General features: G+C 49.4%; 1 protein-coding gene and 3 pseudogenes across 2 annotated transcripts in view; 3 read left to right on the top strand and 1 right to left on the bottom strand.

Annotated features, from left to right (window-relative positions):
* Positions 1–26,270, bottom strand: part of RBIS (ribosomal biogenesis factor) — an 872,964-nt gene that overhangs the window by 360,838 nt on the left and 485,856 nt on the right. The window lies entirely within an intron of this gene.
* On the top strand, positions 800–2,900 carry LOC126960667 (exonuclease GOR-like; annotated as a pseudogene).
* Positions 10,136–12,236, top strand: LOC126960666 (exonuclease GOR-like; annotated as a pseudogene).
* LOC126960665 (exonuclease GOR-like) lies at positions 19,482–21,582 on the top strand (annotated as a pseudogene).

Raw genomic sequence — 26,270 nt, 5'->3', positions numbered from 1 at the left:
GGACTCTCCTTATAAGCTTTACATAAAACATCAATGAATTCTTCATTCCTCCACCCAAGCTTCACCGTAAATTTGATGTTTGTTTTTGCTGCCATGTTAGCGGAATTCGTGTTGCTCTGATAGGAGTCCTTTTCAGTGGGTGTCTCATCCTTCTTAGTGCCTCAGAGTGGATCTGGTTCAGAAAGGTTATAACAAGTTAGTATAAGTTTGTTTTAGTGTAAAACAACTGAAATCCATGCAGAGATTTTTCACAACGTCCATTTTCTGTGAACCTTTTGAAGACCCCCTGTGTTGAACGTTGGCCATGTCCTTGGAGAGAAGTGGATGCCGTCCACTTCCTGTCCTCAAATTGCCCACAGTGCAGGAGTGCACAGAGCAGGGAAAGGCCACCCCAGTGAGGTCCTGCCCTCCAACGTGCAGCAGACTGCCGGCCCAATCCTGACTCCCTGGTGTGCTGTGTGGGCCAGAGCAAGCTGACGAACCTCCCTGAAGCTCAGTTTACTCCTCTGTAGCTCAGAACCAGTAGCCATGATAGGACTGCTGGGCAGGGACGGTTAATTAACTCAGGAAAAGCAACCTAGCTCCAAGGGTAGCAACCAGGAGTTCCAGTTGATTCCATCCGCAGACCCTCTGAGGCGTTCCCAAGCTGCGGTGTGGTGGAATATTAATTGGGTTTAGTGTGATTGGATTGAAGTGCCAATCTAATCAAGGAGAAGTCCCGCCCACTCTGCCCTGTGCCTATATAAAGGCGAGGCGCGGCGGCCGCGGCACTCACTGAAGCCCGCGAGTCCGCAGAGCAGCAGAGCCAGGCCAGTGCTCCAGAAGGCAGCAAGATGTTGAGAGCCACAGCTCCTTGCTGGTTCCCACCCGGATATCCCGAAGCTAAGAAGGTGGCCGAGGAGCTGGCCCTCGAGGCTCTAGAGCTCCCACTGCCCTCTCATCAGCCTGCCCGGAACTTCGGGCTCTGGGTGCCCCAGATGTACAACCAGGCCTCAGCGCTTGTGGGGATCCAGGCGGAGCCTCAGAATAGCGGTCCGGCCGTGGCCCCAGAGTGGCCCAAGATGGTGACGGAGGCGTGGTACTTCCCTGCGCAGAGGGCATCGGCCTGCCGGCTGCCAGCCGCCCCAAGGCTGACAGAGAGGCCCCCCGCAGTCCGCATCTCAGCCCCCAGGGAGAGGAAGAGGATCGCCCACTTTCCCAGCCCTTGCTTGGACACAGGTCCCACAGATGCCAAGAGAACCCTGGTGGCCAGCAGCCACCAACGCTCCGATGGCTCCAAGGTCGGCACACAGCCATGGAAGACGCACAACAGGTCAGGGATGGCATACAGGACCTCCACCACCGACAGCTCTAAGCGAATCGCCCATCGTCCATCCTTACGGAGTCTGAAGAAACCCATCCTCCTCCGAAAGTCTGGGTGCCGAGTCCCCACCGTCATCCGCCGAGGCTATCTCCAACTGCTCACCAAAGAGTGTCTCCAGTTCTGCGCCTCCGAGCAGGAGGCGAAGGAGAAGGCGCTGAACGAGGAGAAGGTGGCCCACGACCGCAGCCCCAACAAGAACGTCTACCTGAATGTGGTGCTGAACGCCCTCAAGAGACTGAAGGGCCTGACCCCCAGCTCCATGCCCGGCCTCAGCAGGGCCGCTCTGTACAGCCGCCTCCAGGACTTCCTGCTCACTCGGGAGCAGCTCAAGGAGAACGGCTACCCCTTCCCGCACCCCGAGCGGCCCAGAGGCGCCGTCCTCTTCACTGCCCAGGGGAAGGGGCCAGGCGACTCCTCCCGCAGGGTCTGCTGCCGCTGTGGCACCGAGTACCTGGTGTCGCCTTCGGGCCGCTGTGTACGCGACCAGGTGTGTTACTACCACTGGGGGAGGGTCCGCTCCAGCCAAGTGGCCGGAGGCCGGCTTACCCAGTACACCTGCTGTGCAGCCGCTCCTGGCTCCGTGGGCTGCCAGGTGGCAAAGCAGCACGTGCGGGACGGCCGCAAGGAGAGCCTGGATGGCTTCGTGAAGACCTTCAAGAAAGAGTTTTCCAGAGACGCTTATCCCGGCATCTACGCCTTGGACTGTGAGATGTGCTACACCACGCACGGCCTAGAGCTGACCCGTGTCACCGTGGTGGACGCCGACATGCGGGTGGTGTACGACACCTTCGTCAAGCCCGACAACGAGATCGTGGACTACAACACCAGGTTTTCCGGCGTGACCGAGGCCGACGTCGCCCAGACCAGCATCACGTTGCCGAAAGTCCAAGCCATCCTGCTGAGCTTTTTCAGCGCCCAAACCATCCTCATCGGGCACAGCCTGGAGAGCGACCTGCTGGCCCTGAAGCTGATCCACAGCACCGTGGTGGACACGGCGGTGCTCTTCCCGCACTACCGGGGTTTCCCCTACAAGCGCTCCCTAAGGAATCTCACGGCCGACTACCTCGGACAGATCATCCAGGACAGCCAGGACGGGCACGACTCCTGCCAGGACGCAAACGCCTGCCTGCAGCTGGTGATGTGGAAAGTCCGAGAGCGCGCTGGGATCCAGCGAGGCCACCCGTCCGCCTCTCCCGCCGCCCTGGCCTGTCCTCAGACCCAGGCCTCTTCCACAACTGCGATCGCTCCCGAGAGCTAACCCAGTCCACCTGGCCGCAAACCGACAGAAACCGAAGCAGCCGGTTTTGCAGGAGAGGGCAAAAAGCCAAGACTAACCCCGACCCCGACTTCCAGTCCCCCGCGCGGCCCCTCGCGACTGTCCCCATCCCTCTGCCCCTCCCAGACCTCTATCCTTCCACCAATCGCCTCCCCCAGCCCCGAGCCCCCACTCCCAGGCCCCCGAGTCCCTGCCGGGGTCCCTCGCGACTGTCTCCATCCCTCTGCCCATCCCAGACCTCTGTCCTTCTTCCACCGCTAACCTCCCTCAGCCCACCTGGACTTCCTTGGTCTCTGAGAACAAAGCCAGGCCCCTGGCCCCCCAGCCTCCTGCCAGTCTTCCCTGCTGGGCGTCTTCCTCTTCTCTGGGGCTTTCGGAACCTCCCCTCCCCCACCCGAGTTTTCCCCCACCCCCGGGGGCTGGCACAGAATCAATGTCTCTAGGAATTTCAATCGTAAAAATAAAAGAATTTAAAAACAACGGCAAGGCATTTGCTCCTCCATGTGCCCTTACCTGTTTTTCTGTAGAGGCACCACGCTGAGGTGGGTGAAGCACTTGGGCTCTGGAATTACACATCTGGCTTCAAATTCAACTTCCACCACTTACTGGCTTTGTCATATTGGACAAAGGACGTTTTTGTGCTTCTACGTTTTTATCTTTAAAGCGTGATCATAAGGTCACGAGAAGGCATGAATGAAGCAACACATGGCAGGCCTTGAAACAATCGCACATAGTAGGTATTCGATTCATGTTAACTATGTTTCCTTCTTATAATGGCTTACATTGGGAAATCGTGAACACTGTATCATTAACCCTTGGAACAACCCAATGGGTAGGTAAATAAAGCTTAATTTTATACCTCAAGAGACCATGCGTCTTCACCTGCGCCAAATGCTCATGATTGTAAGGAGCACTGGTGGTTCGTTTATTATGTACTTGGTACTTTGCACCTATTAACCCAGTTAGTCCTCATAATAGTTGTGAGAGAGATAGCGTTTTATCCCCATTTTACAGATGAGGAAACTGAAGCACAAGTGTTAAGCAGTTTATCCGAGGTATCCTAGCTACAAGTCAGGTGCAGGCGCCTGGCTGCAGAGCCCTTGCTCTGTCCGCTGCACTACCTGACTTCCCAGGAGTATGTATGGTGAGAGTCAAAGTGGATTCTTCCACACAACCAACCAATTACAATGTCTGAATCAGTCAGGCGACTTCCAACTGGGCTCCAGGAGAGAAGGAATCATCACGCCTGTCTAAATCCATGTTCCCATTTTGAATCTTCAATGAGAGATGAGATACTAAGTAGCTAGTTTTGGTGGAGTGGCTGATTTTAGAGGTGTTTGTGTGTGTGTGTGTGCGCGTGCGTGTGTGTGTGTGTGTGTGTATGTGCACCTAACAAAAGTAAACTGATAGTTTGAATGCTTACAGTACCATTAATTTAATTTGTATATGTGAGCCCCAACACACCTGTATACAAACACACCCTGATCCAGAACAATGACTTAGTGAAGAACGGGATTTCCACTCTGTCACACAAATTGAGGAAAGCACTGAAGTAGGGCATTTCTGATTGATTTTACCATTGCTGGAATTTTCCTTTACAACATAGACTCCTTCTGTGGAGATTCCATAAATAAAGTCTTTTTTTTTTTATTGTGCGATAATTCTTTTAATTTTCGTAATTTATTTAAACTTTAAATTTTAATTTTAAGTTGAAAATAAAAATTATATGTTCATGTCGTTCAACATGAGGTTTCATATATGTATACGTTGTGGAATGACAAAATGGAGCTAATTAGCATACTCATTTCCTCACATACATATTTCATTGTGATGAGAACATGTTTACAATCTACACTTACACGTGTTTGTGTGGGGGTGTGTGTGTGTACGTGCGTGCGTGTGTGTGTGTGTGTGTGTGTGTGTACCTCACTAAAGTAAACTGATAGTTTGAATGCTTACAGTACCATTAATTTAATTTGTATATGTGAGCCCCCACACACCTATATACAAACACACCCTGTTCCAGAACAATGACTTAGTGAAGAACTGGATTTCCACTCTGTCACACAAACTGAGGAAAGCACTGAAGTAGGGCATTTCTGATTGATTTTACCGTTGCTGGAATTTTCTTTTCCTTTATAACATAGACTCCTTCTTTGGAGATTTCAAAAATAAAATATTTTTTTTTATTGTGTGTTATTTCTTTTAATTTTCATAATTTATTTAAATTTAATTTTAAGTTGAAAATAAAAATTATATATGTTCATGGCATTCAACATGAGAGTTTCATATATGTATACATTGTGGAATGACAAAATGGAGCTAATTAGCATACTCATTTCCTTATATACATATTTTATTGTGATGAGAACATGTTTACAATCTACACTTACAGCTGTTTTCAAGTATACAATGCTTAGTTATTAACTATAGTTGTCATGCTGTTCAGTAGATCTCTAGAACTATTCCTATCTGAAATTTTGTATTGTTTGACTAACATCTCCCGAGTCCCTCCACGGCCCCTGCCTCTGGTAACCACCTTTCTGCCCTCTACAAGCATGAGTTCAATTTTGTTAGATTCCACGTAGAAGTGAGATCATGCAGCATTTGTCTTTCTGTGCTTGCTCTTTACAACTTTGTCACGTATTTATTCATCTTTCCAGACAAGGTCTCACTCTGTTACCCAGGCTGGAGTACAGTGACACAAACACGGCTCACCATGGCCTCCACCTCCCGCGGTCAAGAGATCTTCCCACTTCAGCCTCCTGAGTAGCTAATACCACAGGCGTCCACACCACACCTGGCTAATTGTTGTATTTTTTCTAGAGATGGGCTTTCTCCATGTTGCCCAGGTTGATCACGAACTCCTGGGCTCAAGTGCTCCACCTGTCTTGGCATGCCAAAGAACCGGGATTAGAGGCATGAGCCACCGTGCCCGGCCTCGGCTTTATTTCACTCAGTATAACATCGTCTAGGCTCATTCATGTTACAAATGACATGTTTCCCTTCTTTTATTTTTAAATAGCATTCTATTGGATGTGTATGTCTTTTTTTTTTTTTTTTTTTTTTTTTTTTGAGTTTCCCTCCCGTCGCCCGGACAGGAGTGAAGTGGCATGATGTTGGCTCACTACATCCTCTGCCTCCCAGGTGCAAGCTGATCTGGGCACAATGGTGTTCATAGCCACTGCAGGATTCATCTTCAACATCTTCTCATCTCTTCTTAAAACAAGCTGTACCTTCGTCAACAGCTGATTTCTTCGGGGGACTCTCCTTATAAGCTTTACATAAAACATCAATGAATTCTTCATTCCTCCACCCAAGCTTCACCGTAAATTTGATGTTTGTTTTTGCTGCCATTTTAGCGGAATTCGTGTTGCTCTGATAGGAGTCCTTTTCAGTGGGTGTCTCATCCTTCTTAGTGCCTCAGCGTGGATCTGGTTCAGAAAGGTTATAACAAGTTAGTATAAGTTTGTTTTAGTGTAAAACAACTGAAATCCATGCAGAGATTTTTCACAACGTCCATTTCCTGTGAACCTTTTGAAGACCCCCTGTGTTGAACGTTGGCCATGTCCTTGGAGAGAAGTGGATGCCGTCCACTTCCTGTCCTCAAATTGCCCACAGTGCAGGAGTGCACAGAGCAGGGAAAGGCCACCCCAGAGAGGTCCTGCCCTCCAGCGTGCAGCAGACTGCCGGCCCAATCCTGACTCCCTGGTGTGCTGTGTGGGCCAGAGCAAGTTGACGAACCTCCCTGGAGCTCAGTTTACTCCTATGTAGCTCAGAACCAGTAGCCATGATAGGACTGCTGGGCAGGGACGGTTAATTAACTCAGGAAAAGCAACCTAGCTCCAAGGGTAGCAACCAGGAGTTCCAGTTGATTCCATCCGCAGACCCTCTGAGGCGTTCCCAAGCTGCTTTGGTGTGGTGGAAAATTAATTGGGTTTAGTGTGATTGGATTGAAGTGCCAATCTAATCAAGGAGAAGTCCCGCCCAAAGGGCAAAAAGCCAAGACTAACCCCGACCCGGACTCCCAGTCCCCCGGAGTACCTACCGCGGCCCCTCGCGACTGTCCCCATCCCTCTGCCCCTCCCAGACCTCTATCCTTCCACCAATCGCCTCCCCCAGCCCCGAGCCCCCACTCCCAGGCCCCCGAGTCCCTGCCGCGGTCCCTCGCGCCTGGCCCCATCCCTCTGCCCATCCCAGACCTCTGTCCTTTTTTCCACCGCTAGCCTCCCTCAGCCCACCTGGACTTCCATGATCTCTGAGAACAAAGCCAGCCCCCTGGCCCCCCAGCCTCCTGCCAGTCTTCCCTGCTGGGCGTCTTCCTCTTCTCTGGGGCTTTCGGAACCTCCCCTCCCCCACCCGAGCTTTCCCCCACCCCCGGGGGCTGGCACAGAATCAATGTCTCTAGGAATTTCAATCGTAAAAATAAAAGAATTTAAAAACAACGGCAAGGCATTTGCTCCTCCATGTGCCCTTACCTGTTTTTCTGTAGAGGCACCACGCTGAGGTGGGTGAAGCACTTGGGCTCTGGAATTACACATCTGGCTTCAAATTCAACTTCCACCACTTACTGGCTTTGTCATATTGGACAAGGGACGTTTTTGTGCTTCTACGTTTTTATCTTTAAAGCGTGATCATAAGGTCACGAGAAGGCATGAATGAAGCAACACATGGCAGGCCTTGAAACAATCGCACATAGTAGGTATTCGATTCATGTTAACTATGTTTCCTTCTTATAATGGCTTACATTGGGAAATCGTGAACACTGTATCATTAACCCTTGGAACAACCCAAGGGGTAGGTAAATAAAGCTTAATTTTATACCTCAAGAAACCATGCGTCTTCACCTGCGCCAAATGCTCATGATTGTAAGGAGCACTGGTGGTTCGTTTATTATGTACTTGGTACTTTGCACCTATTAACCCAGTTAGTCCTCATAATAGTTGTGAGAGAGATAGCGTTTTATCCCATTTTACAGATGAGGAAACTGAAGCACAAGTGTTAAGCAGTTTATCCGAGGTATCCTAGCTACAAGTCAGGTGCAGGCGCCTGGCTGCAGAGCCCTTGCTCTGTCCGCTGCACTACCTGACTTCCCAGGAGTATGTATGGTGAGAGTCAAAGTGGATTCTTCCACACAACCAACCAATTACAATGTCTGAATCAGTCAGGCGACTTCCACCTGGGCTCCAGGAGAGAAGGAATCATCACACCTCTCTAAATCCATGTTCCCATTTTGAATCTTCAATGAGAGATGAGACACTATGTAGCTAGTTTTGTGGAGTGGCTGATTTTACACTTGTTTGTGTGGGTGTGTGTGTGTGTGCGTGCGTGTGTGTGTGTGTGTGTGTGTGTGTCTGTGTACCTCACTAAAGTAAACTGATAGTTTGAATGCTTACAATACCACTAATTTAATTTGTATATGTGAGCCCCCACACACCTATATACAAACACACCCTGTTCCAGAACAATGACTTAGTGAAGAACTGGATTTCCACTCTGTCACACAAACTGAGGAAAGCACTGAAGTAGGGCATTTCTGATTGATTTTACCGTTGCTGGAATTTTCTTTTCCTTTATAACATAGACTCCTTCTTTGGAGATTTCAAAAATAAAATATTTTTTTTTTATTGTGTGTTATTTCTTTTAATTTTCATAATTTATTTAAATTTAATTTTAAGTTGAAAATAAAAATTATATATGTTCATGGCATTCAACATGAGGTTTCATATATGTATACATTGTGGAATGACAAAATGGAGCTAATTAGCATACTCATTTTCTCACATACATATTTCATTGTGATGAGAACATGTTTACAATCTACACTTACAGCTGTTTTCAAGTATACAATGCTTAGTTATTAACTATAGTTGTCATGCTGTTCAGTAGATCTCTAGAACTATTCCTATCTGAAATTTTGTATTGTTTGACTAACATCTCCCGAGTCCCTCCACGGCCCCTGCCTCTGGTAACCACCTTGCTGCTCTCTACAAGCATGAGTTCAATTTTGTTAGATTCCACGTAGAAGTGAGATCATGCAGCATTTGTCTTTCTGTCTTTGCTCTTTACAACTTTGTCACGTATTTATTCATCTTTCCAGAGGGGGTCTCACTCTATCACCCAGGCTGGAGTACAGTGACACAAACACGGCTCACCATGGCCTCCACCTCCCGCGGTCAAGAGTTCCTCCCACTTCAGCCTCCTGAGTAGCTAATACCACAGGCGTCCACACCACACCTGGCTAATTGTTGTATTTTTTCTAGAGATGGGCTTCCTCCATGTTGCCCAGGTTGATCGCCAACTCCTGGGCTCAAGTGCTCCACCTGTCTTGGCATGCCAAAGAACCGGGATTAGAGGCATGAGCCACCGTGCCCGGCCTCGGCTTTATTTCACTCAGTATAACATCATCTAGGCTCATTCATGTTACAAATGACATGTTTCCCTTCTTTTTTTTTTAAATAGCATTCTATTGGATGTGTATGTCTTTTTTTTTTTTTTTTTTTTTTTTGACAGAGTTTCCCTCCCGTCGCCCGGACAGGAGTGCAGTGGCATGATGTTGGCTCACTACATCCTCTGCCTCCCAGGTGCAAGCTGATCTGGGCACAATGGTGTTCATAGCCACTGCAGGATTCATCTTCAACATCTTCTCATCTCTTCTTAAAACAAGCTGTACCTTCGTCAACAGCTGATTTCTTCGGGGGACTCTCCTTATAAGCTTTACATAAAACATCAATGAATTCTTCATTCCTCCACCCAAGCTTCACCGTAAATTTGATGTTTGTTTTTGCTGCCATGTTAGCGGAATTCGTGTTGCTCTGATAGGAGTCCTTTTCAGTGGGTGTCTCATCCTTCTTAGTGCCTCAGAGTGGATCTGGTTCAGAAAGGTTATAACAAGTTAGTATAAGTTTGTTTTAGTGTAAAACAACTGAAATCCATGCAGAGATTTTTCACAACGTCCATTTTCTGTGAACCTTTTGAAGACCCCCTGTGTTGAACGTTGGCCATGTCCTTGGAGAGAAGTGGATGCCGTCCACTTCCTGTCCTCAAATTGCCCACAGTGCAGGAGTGCACAGAGCAGGGAAAGGCCACCCCAGTGAGGTCCTGCCCTCCAACGTGCAGCAGACTGCCGGCCCAATCCTGACTCCCTGGTGTGCTGTGTGGGCCAGAGCAAGCTGACGAACCTCCCTGAAGCTCAGTTTACTCCTCTGTAGCTCAGAACCAGTAGCCATGATAGGACTGCTGGGCAGGGACGGTTAATTAACTCAGGAAAAGCACTAGCTCCAAGGGTAGCAACCAGGAGATCCAGTTGATTCCATCCGCAGACCCTCTGAGGCGTTCCCAAGCTGCGGTGTGGTGGAATATTAATTGGGTTTAGTGTGATTGGATTGAAGTGCCAATCTAATCAAGGAGAAGTCCCGCCCACTCTGCCCTGTGCCTATATAAAGGCGAGGCGCGGCGGCCGCGGCACTCACTGAAGCCCGCGAGTCCGCAGAGCAGCAGAGCCAGGCCAGTGCTCCAGAAGGCAGCAAGATGTTGAGAGCCACAGCTCCTTGCTGGTTCCCACCCGGATATCCCGAAGCTAAGAAGGTGGCCGAGGAGCTGGCCCTCGAGGCTCTAGAGCTCCCACTGCCCTCTCATCAGCCTGCCCGGAACTTCGGGCTCTGGGTGCCCCAGATGTACAACCAGGCCTCAGCGCTTGTGGGGATCCAGGCGGAGCCTCAGAATAGCGGTCCGGCCGTGGCCCCAGAGTGGCCCAAGATGGTGACGGAGGCGTGGTACTTCCCTGCGCAGAGGGCATCGGCCTGCCGGCTGCCAGCCGCCCCAAGGCTGACAGAGAGGCCCCCCGCAGTCCGCATCTCAGCCCCCAGGGAGAGGAAGAGGATCGCCCACTTTCCCAGCCCTTGCTTGGACACAGGTCCCACAGATGCCAAGAGAACCCTGGTGGCCAGCAGCCACCAACGCTCCGATGGCTCCAAGGTCGGCACACAGCCATGGAAGACGCACAACAGGTCAGGGATGGCATACAGGACCTCCACCACCGACAGCTCTAAGCGAATCGCCCATCGTCCATCCTTACGGAGTCTGAAGAAACCCATCCTCCTCCGAAAGTCTGGGTGCCGAGTCCCCACCGTCATCCGCCGAGGCTATCTCCAACTGCTCACCAAAGAGTGTCTCCAGTTCTGCGCCTCCGAGCAGGAGGCGAAGGAGAAGGCGCTGAACGAGGAGAAGGTGGCCCACGACCGCAGCCCCAACAAGAACGTCTACCTGAATGTGGTGCTGAACGCCCTCAAGAGACTGAAGGGCCTGACCCCCAGCTCCATGCCCGGCCTCAGCAGGGCCGCTCTGTACAGCCGCCTCCAGGACTTCCTGCTCACTCGGGAGCAGCTCAAGGAGAACGGCTACCCCTTCCCGCACCCCGAGCGGCCCAGAGGCGCCGTCCTCTTCACTGCCCAGGGGAAGGGGCCAGGCGACTCCTCCCGCAGGGTCTGCTGCCGCTGTGGCACCGAGTACCTGGTGTCGCCTTCGGGCCGCTGTGTACGCGACCAGGTGTGTTACTACCACTGGGGGAGGGTCCGCTCCAGCCAAGTGGCCGGAGGCCGGCTTACCCAGTACACCTGCTGTGCAGCCGCTCCTGGCTCCGTGGGCTGCCAGGTGGCAAAGCAGCACGTGCGGGACGGCCGCAAGGAGAGCCTGGATGGCTTCGTGAAGACCTTCAAGAAAGAGTTTTCCAGAGACGCTTATCCCGGCATCTACGCCTTGGACTGTGAGATGTGCTACACCACGCACGGCCTAGAGCTGACCCGTGTCACCGTGGTGGACGCCGACATGCGGGTGGTGTACGACACCTTCGTCAAGCCCGACAACGAGATCGTGGACTACAACACCAGGTTTTCCGGCGTGACCGAGGCCGACGTCGCCCAGACCAGCATCACGTTGCCGAAAGTCCAAGCCATCCTGCTGAGCTTTTTCAGCGCCCAAACCATCCTCATCGGGCACAGCCTGGAGAGCGACCTGCTGGCCCTGAAGCTGATCCACAGCACCGTGGTGGACACGGCGGTGCTCTTCCCGCACTACCGGGGTTTCCCCTACAAGCGCTCCCTAAGGAATCTCACGGCCGACTACCTCGGACAGATCATCCAGGACAGCCAGGACGGGCACGACTCCTGCCAGGACGCAAACGCCTGCCTGCAGCTGGTGATGTGGAAAGTCCGAGAGCGCGCTGGGATCCAGCGAGGCCACCCGTCCGCCTCTCCCGCCGCCCTGGCCTGTCCTCAGACCCAGGCCTCTTCCACAACTGCGATCGCTCCCGAGAGCTAACCCAGTCCACCTGGCCGCAAACCGACAGAAACCGAAGCAGCCGGTTTTGCAGGAGAGGGCAAAAAGCCAAGACTAACCCCGACCCCGACTTCCAGTCCCCCGCGCGGCCCCTCGCGACTGTCCCCATCCCTCTGCCCCTCCCAGACCTCTATCCTTCCACCAATCGCCTCCCCCAGCCCCGAGCCCCCACTCCCAGGCCCCCGAGTCCCTGCCGGGGTCCCTCGCGACTGTCTCCATCCCTCTGCCCATCCCAGACCTCTGTCCTTCTTCCACCGCTAACCTCCCTCAGCCCACCTGGACTTCCTTGGTCTCTGAGAACAAAGCCAGCCCCCTGGCCCCCCAGCCTCCTGCCAGTCTTCCCTGCTGGGCGTCTTCCTCTTCTCTGGGGCTTTCGGAACCTCCCCTCCCCCCACCCGAGTTTTCCCCCACCCCCGGGGGCTGGCACAGAATCAATGTCTCTAGGAATTTCAATCGTAAAAATAAAAGAATTTAAAAACAACGGCAAGGCATTTGCTCCTCCATGTGCCCTTACCTGTTTTTCTGTAGAGGCACCACGCTGAGGTGGGTGAAGCACTTGGGCTCTGGAATTACACATCTGGCTTCAAATTCAACTTCCACCACTTACTGGCTTTGTCATATTGGACAAAGGACGTTTTTGTGCTTCTACGTTTTTATCTTTAAAGCGTGATCATAAGGTCACGAGAAGGCATGAATGAAGCAACACATGGCAGGCCTTGAAACAATCGCACATAGTAGGTATTCGATTCATGTTAACTATGTTTCCTTCTTATAATGGCTTACATTGGGAAATCGTGAACACTGTATCATTAACCCTTGGAACAACCCAATGGGTAGGTAAATAAAGCTTAATTTTATACCTCAAGAGACCATGCGTCTTCACCTGCGCCAAATGCTCATGATTGTAAGGAGCACTGGTGGTTCGTTTATTATGTACTTGGTACTTTGCACCTATTAACCCAGTTAGTCCTCATAATAGTTGTGAGAGAGATAGCGTTTTATCCCCATTTTACAGATGAGGAAACTGAAGCACAAGTGTTAAGCAGTTTATCCGAGGTATCCTAGCTACAAGTCAGGTGCAGGCGCCTGGCTGCAGAGCCCTTGCTCTGTCCGCTGCACTACCTGACTTCCCAGGAGTATGTATGGTGAGAGTCAAAGTGGATTCTTCCACACAACCAACCAATTACAATGTCTGAATCAGTCAGGCGACTTCCAACTGGGCTCCAGGAGAGAAGGAATCATCACGCCTGTCTAAATCCATGTTCCCATTTTGAATCTTCAATGAGAGATGAGATACTAAGTAGCTAGTTTTGGTGGAGTGGCTGATTTTACACTTGTTTGTGTGGGTGTGTGTGTGTGCGCGTGCGTGTGTGTGTGTGTGTGTGTGTATGTGCACCTAACAAAAGTAAACTGATAGTTTGAATGCTTACAGTACCATTAATTTAATTTGTATATGTGAGCCCCAACACACCTGTATACAAACACACCCTGATCCAGAACAATGACTTAGTGAAGAACGGGATTTCCACTCTGTCACACAAATTGAGGAAAGCACTGAAGTAGGGCATTTCTGATTGATTTTACCATTGCTGGAATTTTCCTTTACAACATAGACTCCTTCTGTGGAGATTCCATAAATAAAGTCTTTTTTTTTTTATTGTGCGATAATTCTTTTAATTTTCGTAATTTATTTAAACTTTAAATTTTAATTTTAAGTTGAAAATAAAAATTATATGTTCATGTCGTTCAACATGAGGTTTCATATATGTATACGTTGTGGAATGACAAAATGGAGCTAATTAGCATACTCATTTCCTCACATACATATTTCATTGTGATGAGAACATGTTTACAATCTACACTTACACGTGTTTGTGTGGGGGTGTGTGTGTGTGTGCGTGCGTGCGTGTGTGTGTGTGTGTACCTCACTAAAGTAAACTGATAGTTTGAATGCTTACAGTACCATTAATTTAATTTGTATATGTGAGCCCCCACACACCTATATACAAACACACCCTGTTCCAGAACAATGACTTAGTGAAGAACTGGATTTCCACTCTGTCACACAAACTGAGGAAAGCACTGAAGTAGGGCATTTCTGATTGATTTTACCGTTGCTGGAATTTTCTTTTCCTTTATAACATAGACTCCTTCTTTGGAGATTTCAAAAATAAAATATTTTTTTTTATTGTGTGTTATTTCTTTTAATTTTCATAATTTATTTAAATTTAATTTTAAGTTGAAAATAAAAATTATATATGTTCATGGCATTCAACATGAGGTTTCATATATGTATACATTGTGGAATGACAAAATGGAGCTAATTAGCATACTCATTTCCTTATATACATATTTTATTGTGATGAGAACATGTTTACAATCTACACTTACAGCTGTTTTCAAGTATACAATGCTTAGTTATTAACTATAGTTGTCATGCTGTTCAGTAGATCTCTAGAACTATTCCTATCTGAAATTTTGTATTGTTTGACTAACATCTCCCGAGTCCCTCCACGGCCCCTGCCTCTGGTAACCACCTTTCTGCCCTCTACAAGCATGAGTTCAATTTTGTTAGATTCCACGTAGAAGTGAGATCATGCAGCATTTGTCTTTCTGTGCTTGCTCTTTACAACTTTGTCACGTATTTATTCATCTTTCCAGACAAGGTCTCACTCTGTTACCCAGGCTGGAGTACAGTGACACAAACACGGCTCACCATGGCCTCCACCTCCCGCGGTCAAGAGATCTTCCCACTTCAGCCTCCTGAGTAGCTAATACCACAGGCGTCCACACCACACCTGGCTAATTGTTGTATTTTTTCTAGAGATGGGCTTTCTCCATGTTGCCCAGGTTGATCACGAACTCCTGGGCTCAAGTGCTCCACCTGTCTTGGCATGCCAAAGAACCGGGATTAGAGGCATGAGCCACCGTGCCCGGCCTCGGCTTTATTTCACTCAGTATAACATCGTCTAGGCTCATTCATGTTACAAATGACATGTTTCCCTTCTTTTATTTTTAAATAGCATTCTATTGGATGTGTATGTCTTTTTTTTTTTTTTTTTTTTTTTTTTTTTTGCCAGAGTTTCCCTCCCGTCGCCCGGACAGGAGTGAAGTGGCATGATGTTGGCTCACTACATCCTCTGCCTCCCAGGTGCAAGCTGATCTGGGCACAATGGTGTTCATAGCCACTGCAGGATTCATCTTCAACATCTTCTCATCTCTTCTTAAAACAAGCTGTACCTTCGTCAACAGCTGATTTCTTCGGGGGACTCTCCTTATAAGCTTTACATAAAACATCAATGAATTCTTCATTCCTCCACCCAAGCTTCACCGTAAATTTGATGTTTGTTTTTGCTGCCATTTTAGCGGAATTCGTGTTGCTCTGATAGGAGTCCTTTTCAGTGGGTGTCTCATCCTTCTTAGTGCCTCAGCGTGGATCTGGTTCAGAAAGGTTATAACAAGTTAGTATAAGTTTGTTTTAGTGTAAAACAACTGAAATCCATGCAGAGATTTTTCACAACGTCCATTTCCTGTGAACCTTTTGAAGACCCCCTGTGTTGAACGTTGGCCATGTCCTTGGAGAGAAGTGGATGCCGTCCACTTCCTGTCCTCAAATTGCCCACAGTGCAGGAGTGCACAGAGCAGGGAAAGGCCACCCCAGAGAGGTCCTGCCCTCCAGCGTGCAGCAGACTGCCGGCCCAATCCTGACTCCCTGGTGTGCTGTGTGGGCCAGAGCAAGTTGACGAACCTCCCTGGAGCTCAGTTTACTCCTATGTAGCTCAGAACCAGTAGCCATGATAGGACTGCTGGGCAGGGACGGTTAATTAACTCAGGAAAAGCAACCTAGCTCCAAGGGTAGCAACCAGGAGTTCCAGTTGATTCCATCCGCAGACCCTCTGAGGCGTTCCCAAGCTGCTTTGGTGTGTGTGGAAAATTAATTGGGTTTAGTGTGATTGGATTGAAGTGCCAATCTAATCAAGGAGAAGTCCCGCCCAAAGGGCAAAAAGCCAAGACTAACCCCGACCCGGACTCCCAGTCCCCCGGAGTACCTACCGCGGCCCCTCGCGACTGTCCCCATCCCTCTGCCCCTCCCAGACCTCTATCCTTCCACCAATCGCCTCCCCCAGCCCCGAGCCCCCACTCCCAGGCCCCCGAGTCCCTGCCGCGGTCCCTCGCGCCTGGCCCCATCCCTCTGCCCATCCCAGACCTCTGTCCTTTTTTCCACCGCTAGCCTCCCTCAGCCCACCTGGACTTCCATGATCTCTGAGAACAAAGCCAGCCCCCTGGCCCCCCAGCCTCCTGCCAGTCTTCCCTGCTGGGCGTCTTCCTCTTCTCTGGGGCTTTCGGAACCTCCCCTCCCCCACCCGAGCTTTCCCCCACCCCCGGGGGCTGGCACAGAATCAATGTCTCTAGGAATTTCAATCGTAAAAATAAAAGAATTTAAAAACAACGGCAAGGCATTTGCTCCTCCATGTGCCCTTACCTGTTTTTCTGTAGAGGCACCACGCTGAGGTGGGTGAAGCACTTGGGCTCTGGAATTACACATCTGGCTTCAAATTCAACTTCCACCACTTACTGGCTTTGTCATATTGGACAAGGGACGTTTTTGTGCTTCTACGTTTTTATCTTTAAAGCGTGATCATAAGGTCACGAGAAGGCATGAATGAAGCAACACATGGCAGGCCTTGAAACAATCGCACATAGTAGGTATTCGATTCATGTTAACTATGTTTCCTTCTTATAATGGCTTACATTGGGAAATCGTGAACACTGTATCATTAACCCTTGGAACAACCCAAGGGGTAGGTAAATAAAGCTTAATTTTATACCTCAAGAAACCATGCGTCTTCACCTGCGCCAAATGCTCATGATTGTAAGGAGCACTGGTGGTTCGTTTATTATGTACTTGGTACTTTGCACCTATTAACCCAGTTAGTCCTCATAATAGTTGTGAGAGAGATAGCGTTTTATCCCATTTTACAGATGAGGAAACTGAAGCACAAGTGTTAAGCAGTTTATCCGAGGTATCCTAGCTACAAGTCAGGTGCAGGCGCCTGGCTGCAGAGCCCTTGCTCTGTCCGCTGCACTACCTGACTTCCCAGGAGTATGTATGGTGAGAGTCAAAGTGGATTCTTCCACACAACCAACCAATTACAATGTCTGAATCAGTCAGGCGACTTCCACCTGGGCTCCAGGAGAGAAGGAATCATCACACCTCTCTAAATCCATGTTCCCATTTTGAATCTTCAATGAGAGATGAGACACTATGTAGCTAGTTTTGGTGGAGTGGCTGATTTTACACTTGTTTGTGTGGGTGTGTGTGTGTGTGCGTGCGTGTGTGTGTGTGTGTGTGTGTGTGTGTGTCTGTGTACCTCACTAAAGTAAACTGATAGTTTGAATGCTTACAATACCACTAATTTAATTTGTATATGTGAGCCCCCCACACCTATATACAAACACACCCTGTTCCAGAACAATGACTTAGTGAAGAACTGGATTTCCACTCTGTCACACAAACTGAGGAAAGCACTGAAGTAGGGCATTTCTGATTGATTTTACCGTTGCTGGAATTTTCTTTTCCTTTATAACATAGACTCCTTCTTTGGAGATTTCAAAAATAAAATATTTTTTTTTATTGTGTGTTATTTCTTTTAATTTTCATAATTTATTTAAATTTAATTTTAAGTTGAAAATAAAAATTATATATGTTCATGGCATTCAACATGAGGTTTCATATATGTATACATTGTGGAATGACAAAATGGAGCTAATTAGCATACTCATTTTCTCACATACATATTTCATTGTGATGAGAACATGTTTACAATCTACACTTACAGCTGTTTTCAAGTATACAATGCTTAGTTATTAACTATAGTTGTCATGCTGTTCAGTAGATCTCTAGAACTATTCCTATCTGAAATTTTGTATTGTTTGACTAACATCTCCCGAGTCCCTCCACGGCCCCTGCCTCTGGTAACCACCTTGCTGCTCTCTACAAGCATGAGTTCAATTTTGTTAGATTCCACGTAGAAGTGAGATCATGCAGCATTTGTCTTTCTGTCTTTGCTCTTTACAACTTTGTCACGTATTTATTCATCTTTCCAGAGGGGGTCTCACTCTATCACCCAGGCTGGAGTACAGTGACACAAACACGGCTCACCATGGCCTCCACCTCCCGCGGTCAAGAGTTCCTCCCACTTCAGCCTCCTGAGTAGCTAATACCACAGGCGTCCACACCACACCTGGCTAATTGTTGTATTTTTTCTAGAGATGGGCTTCCTCCATGTTGCCCAGGTTGATCGCCAACTCCTGGGCTCAAGTGCTCCACCTGTCTTGGCATGCCAAAGAACCGGGATTAGAGGCATGAGCCACCGTGCCCGGCCTCGGCTTTATTTCACTCAGTATAACATCATCTAGGCTCATTCATGTTACAAATGACGTGTTTCCCTTCTTTTTTTTTTAAATAGCATTCTATTGGATGTGTATGTCTTTTTTTTTTTTTTTTTTTTTTTGACAGAGTTTCCCTCCCGTCGCCCGGACAGGAGTGCAGTGGCATGATGTTGGCTCACTACATCCTCTGCCTCCCAGGTGCAAGCTGATCTGGGCACAATGGTGTTCATAGCCACTGCAGGATTCATCTTCAACATCTTCTCATCTCTTCTTAAAACAAGCTGTACCTTCGTCAACAGCTGATTTCTTCGGGGGACTCTCCTTATAAGCTTTACATAAAACATCAATGAATTCTTCATTCCTCCACCCAAGCTTCACCGTAAATTTGATGTTTGTTTTTGCTGCCATGTTAGCGGAATTCGTGTTGCTCTGATAGGAGTCCTTTTCAGTGGGTGTCTCATCCTTCTTAGTGCCTCAGAGTGGATCTGGTTCAGAAAGGTTATAACAAGTTAGTATAAGTTTGTTTTAGTGTAAAACAACTGAAATCCATGCAGAGATTTTTCACAACGTCCATTTTCTGTGAACCTTTTGAAGACCCCCTGTGTTGAACGTTGGCCATGTCCTTGGAGAGAAGTGGATGCCGTCCACTTCCTGTCCTCAAATTGCCCACAGTGCAGGAGTGCACAGAGCAGGGAAAGGCCACCCCAGTGAGGTCCTGCCCTCCAACGTGCAGCAGACTGCCGGCCCAATCCTGACTCCCTGGTGTGCTGTGTGGGCCAGAGCAAGCTGACGAACCTCCCTGAAGCTCAGTTTACTCCTCTGTAGCTCAGAACCAGTAGCCATGATAGGACTGCTGGGCAGGGACGGTTAATTAACTCAGGAAAAGCAACCTAGCTCCAAGGGTAGCAACCAGGAGTTCCAGTTGATTCCATCCGCAGACCCTCTGAGGCGTTCCCAAGCTGCGGTGTGGTGGAATATTAATTGGGTTTAGTGTGATTGGATTGAAGTGCCAATCTAATCAAGGAGAAGTCCCGCCCACTCTGCCCTGTGCCTATATAAAGGCGAGGCGCGGCGGCCGCGGGCACTCACTGAAGCCCGCGAGTCCGCAGAGCAGCAGAGCCAGGCCAGTGCTCCAGAAGGCAGCAAGATGTTGAGAGCCACAGCTCCTTGCTGGTTCCCACCCGGATATCCCGAAGCTAAGAAGGTGGCCGAGGAGCTGGCCCTCGAGGCTCTAGAGCTCCCACTGCCCTCTCATCAGCCTGCCCGGAACTTCGGGCTCTGGGTGCCCCAGATGTACAACCAGGCCTCAGCGCTTGTGGGGATCCAGGCGGAGCCTCAGAATAGCGGTCCGGCCGTGGCCCCAGAGTGGCCCAAGATGGTGACGGAGGCGTGGTACTTCCCTGCGCAGAGGGCATCGGCCTGCCGGCTGCCAGCCGCCCCAAGGCTGACAGAGAGGCCCCCCGCAGTCCGCATCTCAGCCCCCAGGGAGAGGAAGAGGATCGCCCACTTTCCCAGCCCTTGCTTGGACACAGGTCCCACAGATGCCAAGAGAACCCTGGTGGCCAGCAGCCACCAACGCTCCGATGGCTCCAAGGTCGGCACACAGCCATGGAAGACGCACAACAGGTCAGGGATGGCATACAGGACCTCCACCACCGACAGCTCTAAGCGAATCGCCCATCGTCCATCCTTACGGAGTCTGAAGAAACCCATCCTCCTCCGAAAGTCTGGGTGCCGAGTCCCCACCGTCATCCGCCGAGGCTATCTCCAACTGCTCACCAAAGAGTGTCTCCAGTTCTGCGCCTCCGAGCAGGAGGCGAAGGAGAAGGCGCTGAACGAGGAGAAGGTGGCCCACGACCGCAGCCCCAACAAGAACGTCTACCTGAATGTGGTGCTGAACGCCCTCAAGAGACTGAAGGGCCTGACCCCCAGCTCCATGCCCGGCCTCAGCAGGGCCGCTCTGTACAGCCGCCTCCAGGACTTCCTGCTCACTCGGGAGCAGCTCAAGGAGAACGGCTACCCCTTCCCGCACCCCGAGCGGCCCAGAGGCGCCGTCCTCTTCACTGCCCAGGGGAAGGGGCCAGGCGACTCCTCCCGCAGGGTCTGCTGCCGCTGTGGCACCGAGTACCTGGTGTCGCCTTCGGGCCGCTGTGTACGCGACCAGGTGTGTTACTACCACTGGGGGAGGGTCCGCTCCAGCCAAGTGGCCGGAGGCCGGCTTACCCAGTACACCTGCTGTGCAGCCGCTCCTGGCTCCGTGGGCTGCCAGGTGGCAAAGCAGCACGTGCGGGACGGCCGCAAGGAGAGCCTGGATGGCTTCGTGAAGACCTTCAAGAAAGAGTTTTCCAGAGACGCTTATCCCGGCATCTACGCCTTGGACTGTGAGATGTGCTACACCACGCACGGCCTAGAGCTGACCCGTGTCACCGTGGTGGACGCCGACATGCGGGTGGTGTACGACACCTTCGTCAAGCCCGACAACGAGATCGTGGACTACAACACCAGGTTTTCCGGCGTGACCGAGGCCGACGTCGCCCAGACCAGCATCACGTTGCCGAAAGTCCAAGCCATCCTGCTGAGCTTTTTCAGCGCCCAAACCATCCTCATCGGGCACAGCCTGGAGAGCGACCTGCTGGCCCTGAAGCTGATCCACAGCACCGTGGTGGACACGGCGGTGCTCTTCCCGCACTACCGGGGTTTCCCCTACAAGCGCTCCCTAAGGAATCTCACGGCCGACTACCTCGGACAGATCATCCAGGACAGCCAGGACGGGCACGACTCCTGCCAGGACGCAAACGCCTGCCTGCAGCTGGTGATGTGGAAAGTCCGAGAGCGCGCTGGGATCCAGCGAGGCCACCCGTCCGCCTCTCCCGCCGCCCTGGCCTGTCCTCAGACCCAGGCCTCTTCCACAACTGCGATCGCTCCCGAGAGCTAACCCAGTCCACCTGGCCGCAAACCGACAGAAACCGAAGCAGCCGGTTTTGCAGGAGAGGGCAAAAAGCCAAGACTAACCCCGACCCCGACTTCCAGTCCCCCGCGCGGCCCCTCGCGACTGTCCCCATCCCTCTGCCCCTCCCAGACCTCTATCCTTCCACCAATCGCCTCCCCCAGCCCCGAGCCCCCACTCCCAGGCCCCCGAGTCCCTGCCGGGGTCCCTCGCGACTGTCTCCATCCCTCTGCCCATCCCAGACCTCTGTCCTTCTTCCACCGCTAACCTCCCTCAGCCCACCTGGACTTCCTTGGTCTCTGAGAACAAAGCCAGCCCCCTGGCCCCCCAGCCTCCTGCCAGTCTTCCCTGCTGGGCGTCTTCCTCTTCTCTGGGGCTTTCGGAACCTCCCCTCCCCCACCCGAGCTTTCCCCCACCCCCGGGGGCTGGCACAGAATCAATGTCTCTAGGAATTTCAATCGTAAAAATAAAAGAATTTAAAAACAACGGCAAGGCATTTGCTCCTCCATGTGCCCTTACCTGTTTTTCTGTAGAGGCACCACGCTGAGGTGGGTGAAGCACTTGGGCTCTGGAATTACACATCTGGCTTCAAATTCAACTTCCACCACTTACTGGCTTTGTCATATTGGACAAAGGACGTTTTTGTGCTTCTACGTTTTTATCTTTAAAGCGTGATCATAAGGTCACGAGAAGGCATGAATGAAGCAACACATGGCAGGCCTTGAAACAATCGCACATAGTAGGTATTCGATTCATGTTAACTATGTTTCCTTCTTATAATGGCTTACATTGGGAAATCGTGAACACTGTATCATTAACCCTTGGAACAACCCAATGGGTAGGTAAATAAAGCTTAATTTTATACCTCAAGAGACCATGCGTCTTCACCTGCGCCAAATGCTCATGATTGTAAGGAGCACTGGTGGTTCGTTTATTATGTACTTGGTACTTTGCACCTATTAACCCAGTTAGTCCTCATAATAGTTGTGAGAGAGATAGCGTTTTATCCCCATTTTACAGATGAGGAAACTGAAGCACAAGTGTTAAGCAGTTTATCCGAGGTATCCTAGCTACAAGTCAGGTGCAGGCGCCTGGCTGCAGAGCCCTTGCTCTGTCCGCTGCACTACCTGACTTCCCAGGAGTATGTATGGTGAGAGTCAAAGTGGATTCTTCCACACAACCAACCAATTACAATGTCTGAATCAGTCAGGCGACTTCCAACTGGGCTCCAGGAGAGAAGGAATCATCACGCCTGTCTAAATCCATGTTCCCATTTTGAATCTTCAATGAGAGATGAGATACTAAGTAGCTAGTTTTGGTGGAGTGGCTGATTTTAGAGGTGTTTGTGTGTGTGTGTGTGCGCGTGCGTGTGTGTGTGTGTGTGTGTGTATGTGCACCTAACAAAAGTAAACTGATAGTTTGAATGCTTACAGTACCATTAATTTAATTTGTATATGTGAGCCCCAACACACCTGTATACAAACACACCCTGATCCAGAACAATGACTTAGTGAAGAACGGGATTTCCACTCTGTCACACAAATTGAGGAAAGCACTGAAGTAGGGCATTTCTGATTGATTTACCATTGCTGGAATTTTCCTTTACAACATAGACTCCTTCTGTGGAGATTCCATAAATAAAGTCTTTTTTTTTTTATTGTGCGATAATTCTTTTAATTTTCGTAATTTATTTAAACTTTAAATTTTAATTTTAAGTTGAAAATAAAAATTATATGTTCATGTCGTTCAACATGAGGTTTCATATATGTATACGTTGTGGAATGACAAAATGGAGCTAATTAGCATACTCATTTCCTCACATACATATTTCATTGTGATGAGAACATGTTTACAATCTACACTTACACGTGTTTGTGTGGGGGTGTGTGTGTGTGCGTGCGTGCGTGTGTGTGTGTGTGTGTGTGTGTGTGTACCTCACTATAGTAAACTGATAGTTTGAATGCTTACAGTACCACTAATTTAATTTGTATATGTGAGCCCCCACACACCTATATACAAACACACCCTGTTCCAGAACAATGACTTAGTGAAGAACTGGATTTCCACTCTGTCACACAAACTGAGGAAAGCACTGAAGTAGGGCATTTCTGATTGATTTTACCGTTGCTGGAATTTTCTTTTCCTTTATAACATAGACTCCTTCTTTGGAGATTTCAAAAATAAAATATTTTTTTTTTATTGTGTGTTATTTCTTTTAATTTTCATAATTTATTTAAATTTAATTTTAAGTTGAAAATAAAAATTATATATGTTCATGGCATTCAACATGAGGTTTCATATATGTATACATTGTGTGGAATGACAAAATGGAGCTAATTAGCATACTCATTTCCTTATATACATATTTTATTGTGATGAGAACATGTTTACAATCTACACTTACAGCTGTTTTCAAGTATACAATGCTTAGTTATTAACTATAGTTGTCATGCTGTTCAGTAGATCTCTAGAACTATTCCTATCTGAAATTTTGTATTGTTTGACTAACATCTCCCGAGTCCCTCCACGGCCCCTGCCTCTGGTAACCACCTTTCTGCCCTCTACAAGCATGAGTTCAATTTTGTTAGATTCCACGTAGAAGTGAGATCATGCAGCATTTGTCTTTCTGTGCTTGCTCTTTACAACTTTGTCACGTATTTATTCATCTTTCCAGACAAGGTCTCACTCTGTTACCCAGGCTGGAGTACAGTGACACAAACACGGCTCACCATGGCCTCCACCTCCCGCGGTCAAGAGATCTTCCCACTTCAGCCTCCTGAGTAGCTAATACCACAGGCGTCCACACCACACCTGGCTAATTGTTGTATTTTTTCTAGAGATGGGCTTTCTCCATGTTGCCCAGGTTGATCACGAACTCCTGGGCTCAAGTGCTCCACCTGTCTTGGCATGCCAAAGAACCGGGATTAGAGGCATGAGCCACCGTGCCCGGCCTCGGCTTTATTTCACTCAGTATAACATCGTCTAGGCTCATTCATGTTACAAATGACATGTTTCCCTTCTTTTATTTTTAAATAGCATTCTATTGGATGTGTATGTCTCTTTTTTTTTTTTTTTTTTTTTTTTTGCCAGAGTTTCCCTCCCGTCGCCCGGACAGGAGTGAAGTGGCATGATGTTGGCTCACTACATCCTCTGCCTCCCAGGTGCAAGCTGATCTGGGCACAATGGTGTTCATAGCCACTGCAGGATTCATCTTCAACATCTTCTCATCTCTTCTTAAAACAAGCTGTACCTTCGTCAACAGCTGATTTCTTCGGGGGACTCTCCTTATAAGCTTTACATAAAACATCAATGAATTCTTCATTCCTCCACCCAAGCTTCACCGTAAATTTGATGTTTGTTTTTGCTGCCATTTTAGCGGAATTCGTGTTGCTCTGATAGGAGTCCTTTTCAGTGGGTGTCTCATCCTTCTTAGTGCCTCAGCGTGGATCTGGTTCAGAAAGGTTATAACAAGTTAGTATAAGTTTGTTTTAGTGTAAAACAACTGAAATCCATGCAGAGATTTTTCACAACGTCCATTTCCTGTGAACCTTTTGAAGACCCCCTGTGTTGAACGTTGGCCATGTCCTTGGAGAGAAGTGGATGCCGTCCACTTCCTGTCCTCAAATTGCCCACAGTGCAGGAGTGCACAGAGCAGGGAAAGGCCACCCCAGAGAGGTCCTGCCCTCCAGCGTGCAGCAGACTGCCGGCCCAATCCTGACTCCCTGGTGTGCTGTGTGGGCCAGAGCAAGTTGACGAACCTCCCTGGAGCTCAGTTTACTCCTATGTAGCTCAGAACCAGTAGCCATGATAGGACTGCTGGGCAGGGACGGTTAATTAACTCAGGAAAAGCAACCTAGCTCCAAGGGTAGCAACCAGGAGTTCCAGTTGATTCCATCCGCAGACCCTCTGAGGCGTTCCCAAGCTGCTTTGGTGTGGTGGAAAATTAATTGGGTTTAGTGTGATTGGATTGAAGTGCCAATCTAATCAAGGAGAAGTCCCGCCCAAAGGGCAAAAAGCCAAGACTAACCCCGACCCGGACTCCCAGTCCCCCGGAGTACCTACCGCGGCCCCTCGCGACTGTCCCCATCCCTCTGCCCCTCCCAGACCTCTATCCTTCCACCAATCGCCTCCCCCAGCCCCGAGCCCCCACTCCCAGGCCCCCGAGTCCCTGCCGCGGTCCCTCGCGCCTGGCCCCATCCCTCTGCCCATCCCAGACCTCTGTCCTTTTTTCCACCGCTAGCCTCCCTCAGCCCACCTGGACTTCCATGATCTCTGAGAACAAAGCCAGCCCCCTGGCCCCCCAGCCTCCTGCCAGTCTTCCCTGCTGGGCGTCTTCCTCTTCTCTGGGGCTTTCGGAACCTCCCCACCCCCACCCGAGCTTTCCCCCACCCCCGGGGGCTGGCACAGAATCAATGTCTCTAGGAATTTCAATCGTAAAAATAAAAGAATTTAAAAACAACGGCAAGGCATTTGCTCCTCCATGTGCCCTTACCTGTTTTTCTGTAGAGGCACCACGCTGAGGTGGGTGAAGCACTTGGGCTCTGGAATTACACATCTGGCTTCAAATTCAACTTCCACCACTTACTGGCTTTGTCATATTGGACAAGGGACGTTTTTGTGCTTCTACGTTTTTATCTTTAAAGCGTGATCATAAGGTCACGAGAAGGCATGAATGAAGCAACACATGGCAGGCCTTGAAACAATCGCACATAGTAGGTATTCGATTCATGTTAACTATGTTTCCTTCTTATAATGGCTTACATTGGGAAATCGTGAACACTGTATCATTAACCCTTGGAACAACCCAAGGGGTAGGTAAATAAAGCTTAATTTTATACCTCAAGAAACCATGCGTCTTCACCTGCGCCAAATGCTCATGATTGTAAGGAGCACTGGTGGTTCGTTTATTATGTACTTGGTACTTTGCACCTATTAACCCAGTTAGTCCTCATAAT

This window comes from Macaca thibetana, chromosome 8 (genome assembly GCF_024542745.1).
Source record: "Macaca thibetana thibetana isolate TM-01 chromosome 8, ASM2454274v1, whole genome shotgun sequence".
NCBI classification, from domain to species: Eukaryota; Metazoa; Chordata; class Mammalia; order Primates; family Cercopithecidae; genus Macaca; species Macaca thibetana.
Note: the sequence above shows the minus strand (reverse complement) of the source record. Positions and strands in the feature narration are given on the sequence as shown.